Source organism: Rutidosis leptorrhynchoides, chromosome 1 (assembly GCF_046630445.1).
Source record: "Rutidosis leptorrhynchoides isolate AG116_Rl617_1_P2 chromosome 1, CSIRO_AGI_Rlap_v1, whole genome shotgun sequence".
In the NCBI taxonomy this organism is placed as follows: Eukaryota; Viridiplantae; Streptophyta; class Magnoliopsida; order Asterales; family Asteraceae; genus Rutidosis; species Rutidosis leptorrhynchoides.
The window spans coordinates 296109719-296129945 of NC_092333.1; positions in this window are offsets into that span (position 1 = coordinate 296109719).

Sequence of the window (20227 nt, forward strand, 5' to 3'; positions counted from 1 at the left end):
ACATGCAGGTTTTATAAATGATTTACAAAATAGACACAAGTACGTGAAACTACATTCTATGGTTGAATTATCGAAATCGAATATGCCCCTTTTTATTAAGTCTGGTAATCTAAGAATTAGGGAACAGACACCCTAATTGACGCGAATCCTAAAGATAGATCTATTGGGCCTAACAAACCCCATCCAAAGTACCGGATGCTTTAATACTTCGAAATTTATATCATATCCGAAGGGTGTCCCGGAATGATGGGGATATTCTTAAATATGCATCTTGTTAATGTCGGTTACCAGGTGTTCACCATATGAATGAATTTTTATCTCTATGTATGGGATGTGTATTGAAATATGAAATCTTGTGGTCTATTGTTACGATTTGATATATATAGGTTAAACCTATAACTCACCAACATTTTTGTTGACGTTTAAAGCATGTTTATTCTCAGGTGAATATTAAGAGCTTCTGTTGTTGCATACTAAAATAAGGACAAGATTTGGAGTCCATGTTTGTATGATATTGTGTAAAAACTGCATTCAAGAAACTGATTTCGATGTAACATATTTGTATTGTAAACCATTATGTAATGGTCGTGTGTAAACAGGATATTTTAGATTATCATTATTTGATAATCTACGTAAAGCTTTTTAAACCTTTATTTATGAAATAAAGGTTATGGTTTGTTTTAAAAATGAATGCAGTCTTTGAAAAACGTCTCATATAGAGGTCAAAACCTCGCAACGAAATCAATTAATATGGAACGTTTTTAATCAATAAGAACGGAACATTTCAAAAACACTCTTTGACATCTGAGATACAAGTTGTGCTTACCAAAGGATCCGGTTTCCCATCGTACATCGGAGGTTTGGTCCTCATGAAGCTCTTAAGACAACGCTCCATTTCACTACTACCTCGAAATTTAGAATAACTCCTATCTATTCTTTCTTTCAACGCACTCATTTGCTCCGCAATGGCGGCCGTAACTCTAGTATTAAACTCCTTGTCATTCGCCTCGATCTCGTTTCGCGTCGTCATTCTAAAGAATGCCAAACGATTAGTCCACGAACGTATAAAATCATACGCACCACACCACCCCATCTTGCTAAACACTCGTCGTACATCACTTGTTAGACACGATTTGCATCCGTAATAAGGTTTGCAAGTCCTTATTACGCACACACACTGTATCAACTTGTTATTACAACGACTATCTTGCTTGATGATATCCCCAACGTAAACAATAACAAAACACAATGCAAAGTATTTTAATAATATCCATGTATTAATACATATGTTAGTCCACCCACAAACAAGGACACTAACTACAACCCGTTCCGACCCGTACTCCTACAAGTCCCGCAACAAATAAGCACACACAAAAGTTTAAGTCTAGGCACCTATCTCAAGTCATCTAAATCCCTTAAACCATGCTCTGATACCACTTGTAACAACCCAACCCATTAGACAATCGAACACGCGGTATAATTTTTTTTTTTATACAGTTAGGGTGCGCGGCGCGCAACCCTCAATGTGGGCGGCACGTACAAGGCGAATTCAGTTCTGTCCGGATTTTCCATTTTTCGTTTAATGATCTTCGACTTCGCGAAATTTTTAGACGAAACGGTTTACACAATGATTAATACTAGTTAAAACTCACACGTTCCAATAATAAAATGAGTTTTATGAGACGGGGCCCACATCGGCCGTTTTACGACTTTCGTACAAAATACAAGTTTTCAACCACATGATTTTAACACAAAATAAAGACCGAGCATGGCGATTGGGGTACGCTACCCAATCCTAATCAAATCCAAAAGCATGACCCCCTTAATCCTCACGCTTACCCGAGCCGCCAACACGCGAACCTATAAAAAAAGTCAACAACGAGAGGTTAAGCTAATGCTTAGTGAGTGAGAATATACTACATACATATATATGTATAAAATAAATGCGCATCGCCAACACACAAATAGTAATCACATACCATAATCCAAGCATAACTAAACAATGTTATACCTAACGTACCACCAAGCCAAACCACAAGATTAGTTACAACAATAATTGTACATAAGCATATACATATGGTAGCCAAAACTACAAGGTTAACCCCTTAACTTCATGAAGGTATTTCGTATGCCCGAGAGACATATTAAATTAACGTGGCCACTATGTTATGATCCAAGTCGGGTCATACCCAATAACAAGCTAACCCACACTTTATATGTATTTATTTTAACGGTTGGATTGTTAAATAAATACGCGACACTTGAACTTTAGAAAATCGGTTTTCTAAATTATAATCACTTGAGATAGATTATTTGGATAATTTATATATGATGTGGATTTAATTATTTATAGGTTTAAATAATTATGTTGTGTTATATTTTATAAAATTGGTTTATAAAATAAGTGACTTAACAAATGCATACTTTATATAATACTACCTCCGTCTCATTCCAATAGTCCACAGACAAAAAACACGCAGTTTTAGAAAATCCCACTAACTTTATTTCTCCACCAATGAAATATGTTCTCTCTCCAGATCCACCAATGAAATATCTTCTTTCCTTTCTATTTATGGAAGTGGACTATTAATTTGGGACATCCCAAAATGGAATACTGGACTATTAGAATGAGACGGAGGTAGTAAGTTTTATATAAATTACAAGTATTTTATAACAAGTTTTGTAAAATATAAACATTATTATATAATTGAAAGTGTGCAGAATTTTGGAGTCTCCTAGGAGACAACCATGCCTTGTTTTGTCACTTTTAAGATAGCACAACTACTAAGGCACATGCTTAAGTAGTTTACCAAAGCTTGACTCAAGTAATACTTGAAAAAATACACTTAAACACATCAAAATAAAACTGCAAAAACTGCTTGCTGCTGCTGTCTTTTGTCGTGACCAAAAGAGGGAAGAAAAGGGTTCTTCAATTGATTTTGCAAGTTCTAATTAAGTGTCAAATAAATCCTAACTAAAAGCTAGGGTGTTGGTGCAAGGTTTGGGGTATAACAACTTGAGGTTTCATACTTTTGAAGCTCCATTCATCATCATCATCTTCTTCATCATCAACTACATAGCTTGGAGAAGGTATAATCTCTTATCTATCTTGTAGTTTGTAAGTATGTTTCACAACTTGATCCTAATTGGGATTTAACTTTAATTGGTTAAAGTTTAACAAGTCTAAAATTGGTAATTACATGCTTCCGCTAAGTTTGATTCTTATTATGTTTTAAGCATTTCGAAACTTGTTAAATCCCAACAATGGTATCTAGAGCCAATGTTGTTGAAATATGCTTCGAGATGATTATTAAACTCACTATATATTTTGCATTTTATGTACATGCATGATTGTAAAATGCAAAAATTAAAGTGTTTGGGTGGGTTTCCATTTTTGGCCGAATTTTAGCAAGTTCTAAATGGGTTTGGAACTTGAAATTTGGTCATATTTTGTTGTATGTAGAAGTTCACAATCAAGCCTTGACCCTTTGTTTGAATGGTTGCATGTTTGGATGATTATTAATAATTCATTTGGTATGTAATATTAATTCCTTCATGTGGTTATAATATTCATTCAATTTGGTTTGTAATTATATTATTTTGGTTATGTAATTTATTTTATATTTGGTATGTAAAATAGATTAGGTTGTATTTTCATTTTTTAGACAAAATGTATTAGGATATATTTTGTAAAATGATGAAGATGATGAAGACTTGAAGAACACATGAAGAAGCATTTGGATGCAAGATTAAGTGGGAGATTTAAAATCTCCTACTTTGTGTTATAACCCCTTTACCGGTGGCATTTGTTTTCGGCTAAACAAATGTCCACCAAAATGGCTTGATTGTGAACATGTGATTTTGCATGTGTGGTTGTTTTGTATGATTATGTGGATTGTATGTTTGTTTGCTACAAGTTAATCACACAAGTCAAAGACTAGAAAATGGCAATTTAATTGGTTAAATTAATACATTATTAACGACATGCAAAACGTCAATTTAAATAGTTAAATTAAAAATGACTAAAAGGACATTAATAATCGGTTATTAAGTACATGATAAGGATCATATATATAAAATGGTTTATATCAAGTGATTGGCTAAAATTACAAGACTTGAAAATGGATTCCAAATAAACCATACACTAAATGCATGTTGGTGTATGGTATAAAAGTTTTCTCAAACTAGAATTAATGGAAACTTAAAATCCCTTATCGACAAGGAAAACAAGTGAAAACGCCATCCTTTTATGTGACACTTAAAAAATATTAGGGAACTCATAATGGGATAAAGGTCACCTAACCGTTATGAACAAACTAATATGATTGTGGTAAATTTCGCACACTTGTGGGATAAAGGTCACCTAACCACTTGCATGTTAAATTTACACGTTTACATAAGTAGGACGACTTGATTTGGGAATCATGAACTTAGGGTCACCGAAGCATGAGGAACAAATAGGCATTGATGGGATAATATGTCATGCAAAAGGATTTCATGATCCCATAACTTAGAAGTTGCAAAAGGATTGCAATTGTCATATAATGACTACCTAGCTAAATCAAATGACGGGATAAAGGTCACCTAACCGAAATTTGATTTACCGTTGGATTCTAAAATTTAATAAATATCAATTGGATTTAAAGGGTATTGATTGTTAAATTAAAATTAATACTTAAACAACTTTGTTAAATTTTGTAGATGGCCGCCAATAACAACAACAACATTCCAAACGCACCTATCAACTTTAACAACCTATCGTTGAGGTCAATCCTCAAAAAGAAAAAACTCAACCATACGAACTTCATAGATTGGTTCCGCAATCTAAGAATTGTCCTCAAACTTGAGGATAGGGCGTATGTGTTGGAAGACCCCATTCCCGATCAACCGGACGAGGATGATACGGAAGGCATGGCTTATTGGGAGAAATATTGCACCGATTCGGTGCAAGTTTCTTGCCTCATGCTTGGGACTATGATACCAGAACTCCAAAAGGATTTCGAGCATCATAGTGCATATGACATGATCACACAGTTGAAGGAGATGTTCCTTCAACAAGCTCGCGTCGAGCGCTTTGAAACGGTCCGAGCGCTTCATGCATGTCGGATGGACGACTCCCAATCCGTTTCATCTTATGTCCTTAAGATGAAAAGCCTAATTGATCGAGCGAACCGTCTAAACTGCAACGTGTCTAATGAATTAGCCACGGACCTTATCCTTAATTCCTTGTCAAAGAGGTTTGACACATTTGTAATGAATTACAACATGAATGGATGGGATAAAAGCATTGGCGAATTACATGCCATGCTTAAGACGGCAGAGGCAAGCATGGGTAAAAGGGCTTCACCCGTGTTTACGGTCAATGAAGGTGGGTCCAAAAACAATAACACTTCTAAGCCGAAGGCGGCTAAGAGGAAAGGACCCGCCTACCAAGGCAAGGGCAAAGGAAAGGGGAAGGTGATTACCCCAACCAACAATAACAAAAAGCAAAAGGTTGCCGGAAAGGCTAACCCCAAAGAAGATCCGTGCTTCGGTTGTGGTGAAATGGGTCACTGGAAGCGTAACTGCCCGGTCTACCTCAAGGAGTTGAAGGAAAAGAGGGATGCAGGGCAAACCTCAGGTAATGTATATATGGTATACATTGAGCTTAGTATTACTTCTTCTAATACATGGGTATTAGACACAGGATATGGAACTCATATTTGCAATACTTTGCAGGGGTTCAAAAGAAGTGATCAAGATGCGGGAACAACAAGTCTCTTCACGGGAAATGGAGCAAGGGTGCAAGTGAAAGCTCAAGGAGACTTTGTTTTAAAGCTACCAAGTGGTTTGGAGCTTATTTTGAAAAATGTTTTGTATGCACCCGATTTATCTCGAAACATTATTTCTGTATCCCGTTTAAAACAATATGGTTTTAATCTTAATTTCATTAATGACGATATCCATGTTTCTTTACATGATGTGTTCTATTTCAAGGCTTCGCCTGTGAATGGTATTTATGAATTGGTTCGTGATGACACATCATACAATAGCTCAATATACCATACAAACACCAAGAAACTCAAAAGGGATTTGAGTGATTCCTACTTATGGTATTGTCGCCTTGGTCACATAAACAAGAATCGAATGCATACACTTCAAAAGAATGGACTTTTGAAATCAAAATGAACAAGACTCGTTTGATGTATGTGAATCTTGTTTACAAGGCAAAATGACTAAAGCACCTTTCAAAGGGACCTATGAAAGGGCTAAAGACTTATTGGGATTAATACATTCGGATGTATGTGGACCCTTTAAGCCCATGACTAGGAATGGTGAAAGATACTTCATTACTTTCATTGATGACTTTAGTCGTTTCGGATATGTCTACTTATTAAGACACAAGGACGAAACCTTTGAAACATTCAAAGAATATCAAAACGAAGTACAAAATCAACTCAACAAGACAATAAAGGTACTTCGTACCGATAGAGGAGGTGAATACCTAAGTGATGTTTTCCAAGATCATCTTAGAAGATGTGGAATTATCTCGCAACTTACTCCACTCGGGACACCACAGCTTAATGGTGTATCCGAAAGGAGGAACCGAACCCTAATGGATATGGTTCGATCTATGATGGCTAGAAGCTCGTTACCTCTATCATTCTGGGGTTATTGTCTATGCTCCACGGCTCGTATTCTAAATATGGCCCCAACCAAGAAAGTGGAACGAACTCCTCATGAGATGTGGTTTGGAAAACCTCCATCTCTATCATACTTAAAGGTATGGGGATGTGAAGCTTATCCTAAGCGTTACGTTCCTAATAAGTTGAATGCTCGATCCACGAAGTGTATATTCATAGGATATCCCAAGGATGATATGGGATATTATTTCTATGATCCAACCGAGCAGAATGTATTTGTTGCTCGAAAGGCTGAATTCCTTGAAACTAAGTTCCTAATGGAAGGTAATAGTAAAAGAAAGGTAGATCTTGAGGAGGTTCAAGATGAATTAGATGATACACAATTGGTTGACACTAGCACTCAACATGAAAATGTTGAGAATGATCAAATGGATGATCAAAATACACAAGACGTTCGCAGATCTGGTAGGATTAGTAATCCTCCTGAGAGATATGGGTTTCTCATGGATGGTTGCTATGTGGTTGATTTGGATGAACCAACCAACTACCAAGATGCTTTATCAAGGATTGATAAAGATAAATGGCAGGAAGCCATGAACGCTGAGATGCAATCCATGTATGACAACCAAGTTTGGAAACTTGTTGCGCAACCTCCTGGCTCTAGGCTAGTTGATTGTAAATGGCTTTTCAAAATGAAAACCGACATACATGGAAACTTGGATACATATAAAGCTAGACTTGTAGCAAAAGGTTTCACTCAAACTCAAGGGGTTGACTATGATGAAACTTTTTTGCCTGTGGCAATGCTAAAGTCTATTAGGATATTACTTGCCATTGCGGCTCATTATGATTATGAAATATGGCAGATGGATGTCAAGACCGCTTTCCTAAATGGACATCTTGAGGAAGATGTCTATATGGTTCAGCCTGAAGGTTTTGTGGATCCGAAATATCCTAATAAGGTATGCAAGTTAAAGAAATCAATCTACGGATTGAAACAAGCATCCAGAATGTGGAATCATCGTTTTAATGAGGAGGCCAAGAAATTTGGCTTCATTAAAAATGGTGATGAAGCTTGTGTATACAAGAAGGCTAGTGGGAGCACTATCATGTTCCTTGTACTATATGTGAATGATATATTGTTATTTGGAAATGATATTCCGGCAATGGAAGGTGTTAAAACTTGGCTAAGTAAATGCTTCTCTATTAAGGATCTTGGAGAAGCACAATACGTTTTGGGGATTGGGATCTACAAGGATAGATACAAGAAACTGATAGGTTTGAATCAAAGTGCATACATTGAAAAGATCTTGAAAAGGTTCAAGATGGACAACTCTAAGAAAGGTTTGGTACCTATTCAAAGAGGAACGCCTCTCAGTTCATCTCAGTGTCCTACCACGAAAGATGAACAAGAGAGAATGAAGAAAGTCCCGTACGCATCTGCTATTGGGTCAATCATGTATGCAATGATATGCACTAGACCGGATGTGTCATGCGCTCTTAGCCTGACAAGTAGATACCAGAATAACCTAGGAAACAGTCATTGGATTGCTGTTAAAAGTATATTGAAATACCTTAGGAGGACTAAGGATATGTTTCTAATATATGGGTCTGGTGAGGAGGAACTCGCTGTAAAAGGTTACGTGGACGCGAGTTTCCAAACTGATCGAGATGATTCTCGATCACAATCCGGTTATGTCTTCACGTTGAATGGAGGTGCAGTCTCTTGGAAGAGTTCAAAACAGGATGTTGTTGCTTTATCCACTACAGAGTCGGAGTACATCGTCACATCATTGGCAGCTCAGGAAGCTGCATGGATGAAGAAATTCATCGACGACTTAGGAGTAGTCCCTTCCATTCAGGACCCTCTTAGGATCTTTTGTGACAACGAGGGTGCGATTGCTCAAATCAAGGGACTTAGTGCTCACCAAAAGACCCGTCACATTGAGCGGAGATTCAACTACATAAGGGATGAAGTTGAAAAGGGAAAGATATGTATTCGCAAAGTTCACACAGATCTTAATATAGCGGATCCTCTCACGAAGCTCTTACATGGATCAAAACATGCAGGACATGTTTGTGCATTAGGGCTTCGATATTCTAGTGATTGGTCATGATCTGTTTTAAGTATTGTAACAGAACGAAATTGTTCAAACTCATTAATATAATTATGGTATTAATTTATTTTGAGTTATGTTCCTATTTTGCATATTTTATCCATGAATAAGTAATTATTCTAAATTCCGTAGTCGATAACATTTGTGGGAGCAAATGTGAGGTTTAGACTATTATGAACTCGGATTGGTATACATTCACGGGATGAATGTGGTGCAAGGTTGCAACCAAGGTTCATAGATATTTGTGGGATATAAATATTGGAAGACCCGCCCTCAAGACTTACTAAATGGAGCCTTTGTGGTTGATCACATGTAATCTTGAGTAAAGGAAAATATCATTGTATCCTCTGACCTGAGATACATATTGGGTTCGGATATTTACCAAGTATTGTACCTTGATTCTTTCCTTCGCTATTCTGAAATATGGTAGTTCACAAGGAAGAGCTCAGGCATAATGCAAGGTACATATTTAGGACGTATGTAGTCAAGATGGAATTTGTCCCTCTTATTCGTTGAGAGTCAGATGTCTAAGACCTGATAAAGTTAAATCTAAAAGAGAGTGATCGCTCTGTATCTCTTGGATTTAACATGACATCTAGGACGAAAGGATGTAATGAAAAGATTCACCAATTCATATTCGAGATGGGAACTCGAAAGGGATGATGTTATTGAATGGCAAAAGTCATAACATATTGGGGGTGATGGACGGTCGTTAGGTGGTATCCATCACTTGCATTAATTTCTTATGTTTCTCGTGCAAGTGGGAGATTGAAGGTATTTCATATGCCCGAGAGACATATTAAATTAACGTGGCCACTATGTTATGATCCAAGTCGGGTCATACCCAATAACAAGCTAACCAACACTTTATATGTATTTATTTTAACGGTTGGATTGTTAAATAAATACGCGACAATTGAACTTTAGAAAATCGGTTTTCTAAATTATAATCACTTGAGATAGATTATTTGGATAATTTATATATGATGTGGATTTAATTATTTATAGGTTTAAATAATTATGTTGTGTTATATTTTATAAAATTGGTTTATAAAATAAGTGACTTAACAAATGCATACTTTATATAATAAGTTTTATATAAATTACAAGTATTTTATAACAAGTTTTATAAAATATAAACATTATTATATAATTGAAAGTGTGCAGAATTTTGGAGTCTCCTAGGAGACACCCATGCCTTGTTTTGTCACTTTTAAGTTAGCACAACTACTAAGGCACATGCTTAAGTAGTTTACCAAAGCTTGACTCAAGTAATACTTGAAAAAATACACTTAAACACATCAAAATAAAACTGCGAAAACTGCTTGCTGCTGCTGTCTTTTGCCGTGACCAAAAGAGGGAAGAAAAGGGTTCTTCAATTGATTTTGCAAGTTCTAATTAAGTGTCAAATAAATCCTAACTAAAAGCTAGGGTGTTGGTGCAAGGTTTGGGGTATAACAACTTGAGGTTTCATACTTTTGAAGCTCCATTCATCATCATCTTCTTCATCATCAACTACATAGCTTGGAGAAGGTATAATCTCTTATCTATCTTGTCGTTTGTAAGTATGTTTCACAACTTGATCCTAATTGGGATTTAACTTTAATTGGTTAAAGTTTAACAAGTCTAAAATTGGTAATTACATGCTTCCGCTAAGTTTGATTCTTATTATGTTTTAAGCATTTCGAAACTTGTTAAATCCCAACACTTCAAACATACGAAAGTTGGCCGAACAACCCGAGCCTTAGTGAATTCGCACAACCCGATATTCACTTTTTCACCAATTCAACAACCGAGGTTGGCCGAACTACCCGAGCCTTCTTGAATTCGCACAACCCGAGATTCACTACCTCATCAACAAGATGACCGAACAACCCGAGTCATCATGAATCCGCACTACCCGAGATTCACTACCTAAAATATTATGAATACGTGCAAATCGATATTCATTTCCCACACCACAACCCACGCCGTAGGGGTTATAACTCCAAATCACAATCCATGTGATAGCGTACACACAAGTGTGCAACTCGCCAGCGGTGGTGAACCAAAATGCACAACCGTGCCAATTGGACCTATTACACAAGTCCATAAAAATCCACCTATATGTAAAGTGAGCTCTATAACTGAGAACCACTTCACCCGACCCGCACCCATCCTACACATATATATACACATAGGATATTAACACTCACCTTGTCATCTTGATGAATGCAACCAGATAATTCGCAACTCGCCGATGGAAAGTACCTATTCCAATATCACAATACAAGTAACACACTTAGAGTGGATTTACAAACCAACTCAAAATGACACTTAGTGTATTTTCGACCAATTGCACTTTCAAGCACAAACCGTGACCAAACTAACCAATAATCACTAACATGAGTGAAAATGGTCCTAATACGCCAATTAAACTCAAACGCAAGTGTTAAACACTTATCATCCTCAAAATCACCCATAAACCCTAATTTTGACTCAATTCAAAATTAGTCTTTCAAATACACTAAAATGGGTTTCAACACTTCCATAATCACTAAACCTAGTGATTAAACCCAAATACAAGTCCTAAATCATGGCTAAGTCAGTTTCCAACCCAAAACCCACCAACAACAACAATAAACCCGATTACTAGTATCAAAGAACTCACCTCAAGAGTTTAAATGGGTTTCTCTACAATTTAGGTTCAAACCCTAACTTTGAATATCAAAATCAAACAATGAAATTCGGAGTTAGAACTTACCACAACAACCAAAACGTAGCTAGGAACGAGGTGAACAACTTTAACACTTGAGCTTTTGATCAAACCAAGCTTCTTCTTCTCCAAAACCCCAATTCTCTCACTAGAACTCTCCCTCTCTCTCTAGATAGTTGAGAGTGTTTGGTGGATGTCAAAATGATCCAAAGTTGGATCTAATCCAGCTGATAAGGCCTTAAATCCGGCCTCAAGTGAAAAGACCAAAAATCCCCTCATTAAATTCAAAAATAGAAAAGACATGAATTCTGACACATGCCACGTGTGCGGCGCGCTCCCTTAAGTGTGCGCGGCGCGCACATATGTCTGAGCAGATTCTGAGCTTTTAATTTTACACCACGCCCCACCCACTATACGTACACCATTCTTACGCTATGTACCATAAATATTTGGGTCTTACAATTAATATTCATATCTCATTAAAACAGGGGTGGATTACATACAAGGGTAATTGGTGTAATTGTTAACAAAGTATTAAAACCTTGGATTACACACAGTCGATAACCTGGTGTAATTATTAACAAAGTATTAAAACCTTGTTACAGTCTAAATCCCTAATTAGTTGGAATATTTGACTTCGGGAATAAGGTTAATTTGACGAGCATTTTATAATTATGACCGATGGACTATTATGGGCAAAAACCATATAGGTTTCAAATAATCCAGGACAAAGGACAATTAACCCAGAGTAATAAATTAAAATCAAAACGTCAAACATCATGGTTACGGAAGTTTAAATAAGCATAATACTTTTATTTCATATTTTATCGTACCTTTATTTACTGTCATTTTAATTACTGCAATTTACTTTATCGCAATTTAAATTCTGTCATTTATATTATCGTCATTTATCTTTACGCTTTATGTAAAATCGACAAACCGGTCATTAAACGGTAAACCCCCCTTTTATAATAATTACTACCTATATATAATTATATATATTTTATATAAATATAGTTGTTAAAAATATAGTACGTAATCACTAGCTCCCTGTGGAACGAACCGGAGTTACTAAAAACTACACTACTCTACGATTAGGTACACTGCCTATAAGTGTTGTAGCAAGGTTTAGGTATATCCATTCTATAAATTAAATAAAACTTGTATCATATTTCGTCGTATTTCATAATAAAATATAATCTATTTCGTACTACACCTCGCACACATCAGCTTTACTATCAGTATGCTAACTGTGATGCTGTATAATGCTTGAATTGTTATGATCTCATTGGTATGATGGAATGGTTATTAGTTTTCATTTAAGGTTTTGCCAACTTAAACCGACGGATTCCTTCCATTTGTGATCAGTGTTCAATCAACACGGCACGTTGTTATTCAGTTACCTAAACTGATAACGAGGGTTAGGATTAGAGCTTAACTCACTAATAAACCTAGTACTTTACTGAGGATAACCTCCGAGGTATTGTTACCTTTCAATTATACGACCAAGTGACATACTTCTCACTGCACAAAGAGAACTCCGAGAGTTCATAGATAAGTAGGTCTGTGTAATTGGCTCATCCAACCAGATCTACATCATTCCAAGCATAGTTTTAACATAAGCATAATTACCTTTCCCTAACCCAATACTGAAATCTTGGTCAACATTTCCCTGATCTGCATACTCCGGATATCCTTCCACTTTATTTACTTTTCTACATTTAGGACCTTTAGCTAAAATCAACTACTATCTTTTATCCAGATAATTTAACTAAAAGACAATTATCCACTTGATCTTCAATTCGTTAATCAGCAAAAATACGACACTAAGTTAACTTACACCTTCTACACCTTAGAAAGTAAAAGTAAATTTAGGCCCCGTACAATATAAATAAACAAAACCACTGTGTGCTACCTTGATCAACTGAATCAGACGTCCTGTGGCCTAACGACACTGCATGAATAAAACCGTCCGTTTCAGCCATATCATAGTAGTAACGAGTTTTCTGGCACCGCTGCTGGGGAATCGAATATTTTGATCGAGAAAGATTTTTAAACAGACAAAGTATTGTTTGGTGGTGTCTAAGAAAGACAATTATACACGGACTTGGTTGTTGGATTTTCTGAATAGTCTCCAATTATATTGGAACCAAAAGGATCCTGCCTCTCCGTAGTCGGCCTGGCCGCCTCGATACAAGTAATCTGTGATAAATCCTATCAGTTAAGATATCCGATCTGGTTAGCGATCGAATTTCAAGAATAATTATTTTTATTAAATTATCGATCCTTTTAGTAAGTTAATATTTTCTAAAAGTTATTTTTAAGTCTTTAAAACAGAAAAATCAAAAAAATGGAACAACAAGACACCCTTGCTTCTATGCATAAGTCATGCTTGGAGGAAAGAAGAGGACCAATCACCTTAGGAACCGAAGGAATTCCTGAAATCAGTTCACACATGATTAAACTAGTCAATATGATCTGTAAATTTCAAGGATTACCGACTGACGATCCGAACCTTCATTTAAACAAATTTATCAGTCTGGTTGACTCTTTTAAAAAGGAAGAAAATGAAAAAAAAAAATTTTAAAACTCCATGTTTTTCAATATTCACTTTCTGCACACGCTTTAGCATGGTTTGACGAACTTAACCCGAACTCAATCCATACATGGGAGGATTTAATCACTAAATTTCTAAACAAATTTTATCCACCCTCCCTGCAAACCTGTTTAAGAAATGACATCACAAACTTTTCTCAAAAAGAAAACGAGTCATTGTGTCTAGCATGGAATAGAATAAAGATTTTGCTTAAAAGATGTCCGAATCATTCGTTAAGCCGGGCAGACATTGAAATGTCCCATTCATATTGATTATAAATGTTCCATATTAATTGATTTCGTTGCGAGGTTTTGACCTCTATATGAGACATTTTTCAAAGACTGCATTCATTTTTAAAACAACCATAACCTTTATTTTATCAATAAAGGTTTCAAAAGTATTACGTAGATTATCAAATAATGATAATCTAAAATATACTGTTTACACACGACCATTACATAATGGTTTACAATAGAAATATATTACATCGACATATGTTTCTTGAATGCAGTTTTTACATAATATCATACAAACATGGACTCTAAATCTTGTCCTTATTTTAGTATGCAACAGCGGAAGCTCTTAATATTCACCTGAGAATAAACATGCTTTAAACGTCAACAAAAATGTTGGTGAGTTATAGGTTTAACCTATATATATCAAATCGTAACAATAGACCACAAGATTTCATATTTCAATATACATCCCATACATAGAGATAAAAATCATTCATATGGTGAACACCTGGTAACCGACATTAACAAGATGCATATATAAGAATATCCCCATCATTCCGGGACACTCTTCGGATATGATATAAATTTCGAAGTACTAAAGTATCCGGTACTTTGGATGGGGTTTGTTAGGCCCAATAGATCTATCTTTAGGATTCGCGTCAATTAGGGTGTCTGTTCCCTAATTCTTAGATTACCAGACTTAATAAAAAGGGGCATATTCAATTTCAATAATTCAACCATAGAATGTAGTTTCACATACTTGTGTCTATTTTGTAAATCATTTATAAAACCTGCATGTATTCTCATCCCAAAAATATTAGATTTTAAAAGTGGGACTATAACTCAGTTTCACAGATTTTTACTTCGTCGGGAAGTAAGACTTGGCCACTGGTTGATTCACGAACCTATAACAAATATGTACATATATATCAAAGTATATTCAAAATGTATTTACAACACTTTTAATACATTTTGATGTTTTAAGTTTATTAAGTCAGCTGTCCTCGTTAGTAACATACAACTAGTTGTTCAACGTTAGATGTACAGAAAAAAATTGATATATATTATCTTGAATCAATCCACGACCCAGTGTATACACGTTTCAGGCTAGATCACAACTCAAAGTATATATATTTTTGGAATCAACCTCAACCCTGTATAGCTAACTCCCACATTACTGCATATAAAATGTCTATGGTTGTTCCAAATAATATATACACATGGGTCGATATGATATGTCAAAACATTTGCATACGTGTCTATGGTATCCCAAGATTACATAATATATTAGAATACATGTATAATACAATATAAGTTAGCTAGGATATGATTAATATAGATTTGTTACCAATTTTCACGTTGCTACAACAAGAAAAATTATCCAATCTTGTTTTACCCATAACTTCTTCATTTTAAATCCGTTTTGAGTGAATCAAATTGTTATGGTTTCATATTGAACTCTATTTTATGAATCTAAATAGAAAAAGTATAGGTTTATAGTCAGAAATATAAGTTACAAGTCATTTTTGTAAAGGTAGTCATTTCAGTCGAAAGAACGACGTCTAGATGACCATTTTAGAAAACATATTTCCACCTTGAGTTTAACCATGATTTTTGGATATAGTTTCATGTTCATAATAAAAATCATTTTTCCTAGAAGAACAACTTTTAAATCAAAGTTTATCATAGTTTTTAATTAACTAACCCAAAATAGCCCGCGGTGTCACTACGACGGCGTATGTCCGGTTTTACAGTGTTCTTCGTGTTTTCAGGTTTTAAATCATTAAGTTAGCATATCATATAGATATAGAACATGCGTTTAGTTGATTTTAAAAGTCAAGTTAGAAGGATTAACTTTTGTTTGCGAACAAGTTTAGAATTAACTAAACTATGTTCTAGTTATTACAAGTTTAAACCTTCGAATAAGATAGCTTTATATGTATGAATCAAATGATGTTATGAACATCATTACTACCTCAAGTTTTCTGGATAAAGCTACTGGAAATGAGAAAAATAGATCTAGCTTCAAAGGATCCTTGGATGGCTTGAAAGTTCTTGAAGCAGAATCATGACACGAAAACAAGTTCAAGTAATATTTCCACTCAAAATAAGATTGTTATAGTTATAGAAATTGAATCAAAGTTTGAGTATTGAGTATTACCTTGTATTAGAAAGATATCTTACTGTAATAATAAAGATTTCTTGAGGTTGGATGATCACTCTACAAGATTGGAAGTAAGCTAGCAAACTTGGAAGTATTCTTGATTTTATGAAACTAGAACTTGTAGAATTTATGAAGAACACTTAGAACTTGAAGATAGAACTTGAGAGAGATTAATTAGATGAAGAAAATTGAAGAATGAAAGTGTTTGTAGGTGTTTTTGGTCGTTGGTATATGGATTAGATATAAAGGATGTGTAATTTTGTTTACATGTAAATAAGTCATGAATGATTACTCATATTTTTGTAATTTTATGAGATATTTCATGCTAGTTGCCAAATGATGGTTCCCACATGTGTTAGGTGACTCACATGGGCTGCTAAGAGCTGATCATTGGAGTGTATATATATCAATAGTACATACATCTAAAAGTTGTGTATTGTACGAGTACGAATACGGGTGCATACGAGTAGAATTGTTGATGAAACTGAACGAGGATGTAATTGTAAGCATTTTTGTTAAGTAGAAGTATTTTGATAAGTGTCTTGAAGTCTTTCAAGAGTGTATGAATACATATTAAAACACTACATGTATATACATTTTAACTGAGTCGTTAAGTCATCGTTAGTCGTTACATGTAAGTGTTGTTTTGAAACCTTTAGGTTAACGATCTTGTTAAATGTTGTTAACCCATTGTTTATTAAATCAAATGAGATGTTAAATTATTACATTATCATGATATCATGATGTATTAATATATCTTAATATGATATATATACATTAAATGTCGTTACAACGATAATCGTTACATATATGTCTCGTTTCAAAATCATTAAGTTAGTAGTCTTGTTTTTACATATGTAGTTCATTGTTAATATACTTAATGATATGTTTACTTATCATAATATCATGTTAACTATATATATATATATATATATATATATATATATATATATATATATATATATATATATATATATATATATATATATATATATATATATATATATATATATATATGTCATCATATAGTTTTACAAGTTTTAACGTTCGTGAATCGCCGGTCAACTTGGGTGGTCAATTGTCTATATGAAACCTATTTTAATTAATCAAGTCTTAACAAGTTTGATTGCTTAACATGTTGGAAACATTTAATCATGTAAATATCAATTTCATTTAATATATAAAAACATGGAAAAGTTCGGGTCACTACAGACATAATCTGTACGCTTTACAATGGTTTGACCAAAGATGATAAGTCTTTCCTAGACATGGCCTCGCAAGGCAATTTCATGTCCCGAACAGCAGACTAAGCATGGAATCTCTTGAACACAATAGCTGCACAACAGGAAGATTGGAACAATGAAGCTGCTGAGAAGGATGACGTCTTCGCTCACACGGTAAAAATAATGGAAACCAGGTTACAAGATCTCACCCTCACTCTTCAAAATTTACCAATTCCTATAAACTCCGATGCTACTAGAACCAATCTAAGGTATCCTTACCCTAGATAGGCACATAAACAGCAAAATAGCTCGGATCATAATATAATCTTCCCGTTGCACAAACCTACTCTCCACTCTAGGGAAATTTTAGTTGAATTTATGAAAACGCAATACACGATAAACCTTCAAGTCATAAAATGTCAGAATAAGTTCGACACTTTGATAAAGACTTTTGAAGAATTAATCACCAATTTTCAACTTTCGCTTAAACGATTAACCACTAAAGTTGATATATAGTGTAGTGAGTTTGATGCCCTAGTAATTACTAGAGGAGGGAAGGAAACGACTGTCAATATACCCATACAAGATTTTTCCGATAAGGAACCTGTGTCAATTGACCCAGTTGTCAATCCACCGAAACCTATCTCTCCTAAGGCCCCGGAGATTATTCCGCGCGCCCACATATCTTTCCCAGGTAGGCTTAGGAAGGAAAAACAAGAAGTGCAATTCGCTAAGTATTGGGATATTATTAAGAATTTGCATTTGAATGTACGACTAGTAGATGCTTTAGTAGAAATGCCAAACTGCGCTAATTTTTCAAAGAACTGCTTTCAAACAATGAGAGATTAAGAGAGATAGTTAGCTTGCCCTTAAGTGAAGAATGCTCGTTAGTGTTACAACATGGAATTCCCCCTAAGTTGGAAGATACAGGAATATTTACGGTACCTTGCTACCTGCAAGATGTCCAAATTAGCAATGCATTAGCAGACTTAGGAGCCAGTGTAAACCTAATGCCCTATTCGTTATTCAAAAAGTTAGGATTAAATGACTTAAGGCCTACCAGAATGACTATCCAACTCGCGGATAGATCAGTTAAGATTCCTCGGGGAATAGCTGAAGATGTCCTAGTTAGAGTGGATAAGTTCGCGTTTTCCGTTGATTTCGTCATTATGGATATTGAGGAAGACACGAAGGTCCCACTCATTCTTGGCAGACCATTCCTAAATACTGCCAAGGCCTTAATTGACGTTCACGAGAAGTTATTGAAATTAAGGGTTGGAGGAGAAGAAATCACATTCAATGTTGATCGCCTCATGAACCATCCTAAAGAAGAAGATGTGAATCTCTCTGATTCGTTTCAAGAACTCGTCAACGAATACCTGGAAGAGACTATGGCTATATGTAGTCAGGATCAAATTTCTAAGGATCTATTCTTTACACCTCCTAAAGGAAATCTCGACAACCATTCAGCCATAAACTTTAGTCAACACATATTTCCCCTCTCTGAAAGTAACTTTCTTGGCAAGACTATTCAAATAGCACCGCTAGGACAAGGCATTCCTTTACCTCTACTAAGGAGAAGACCGAATGAAGAAACAGACTTCATTTCGGTACATCAGGAACCCCAGTCAAAGGAGGACTGTGAGGAGTTTCCCGAACCTACCTTCGAAATTAAAGAAGACGTTTCTGAAGAGGAAGCATTAAGAAGGACAATTTCCAGAAATAAAGAACAGATAGCACAGTGACCGTTACCGAAGAATCAGAATTCCATGAGAAGTATGACTCATTAGACCGAATGGAGATAGCTAGGATGAAGCCATCTATCGAGGAACCTTCGGAATTGGAATTAAAGAAGTTGCCCGACAATCTGGAGTATGCATTCTTAGAAGGAGACTCGCAACTCCCTGTAATCATCACGAAAGACCTCACGCCACAAGAGAAGGAAAAATTGATTCAAGTATTGAAATCAAATAAGAAGGCAATTGCTTGGAAGATCTCCGACATCAAAGGGATCAGCCCCAACTATTGCACCCATAAGATCTTCATGGAAGATGATTTCAATCCTTCAGTTTAGAGGCAAAGAAGGGGCAACCCTATGATTCAAGAAGTCGTCAAGAAAGAAGTAATCAAACTTCTGGACGCTGGTCTGATCTATCCTATCTCTGATTCGCCATTGGTTAGTCATGTTCAAGTGGTACCCAAAAAAGGAGGGACAACCGTAATTCAAAATGAGAATAATGAGCTTATTCCAACTCGGGAAGTCACCGGTTGGAGGGTTTGCATAGATTATCGTAAACTAAACGATGCAACCCGAAAGGATCATTTTCCATTACCTTTCATCGATCAAATGTTGGAACGTCTATTAGGATATGAATACTACTTTTCCTTGACGGTTTTTCCTGGTACTTTCAAATTCCCCTCGATCCAAAGGACCAAGAAAAAACAACCTTTACTTGTCCTTATGGAACATTTGCTTATCGACGCATGCCCTTTGGGTTATGCAATGCGCCAGCTACATTCCAGCAATGCATGGTAGCAATATTTCACGACATGATTGAACGTTGTATGGAAGT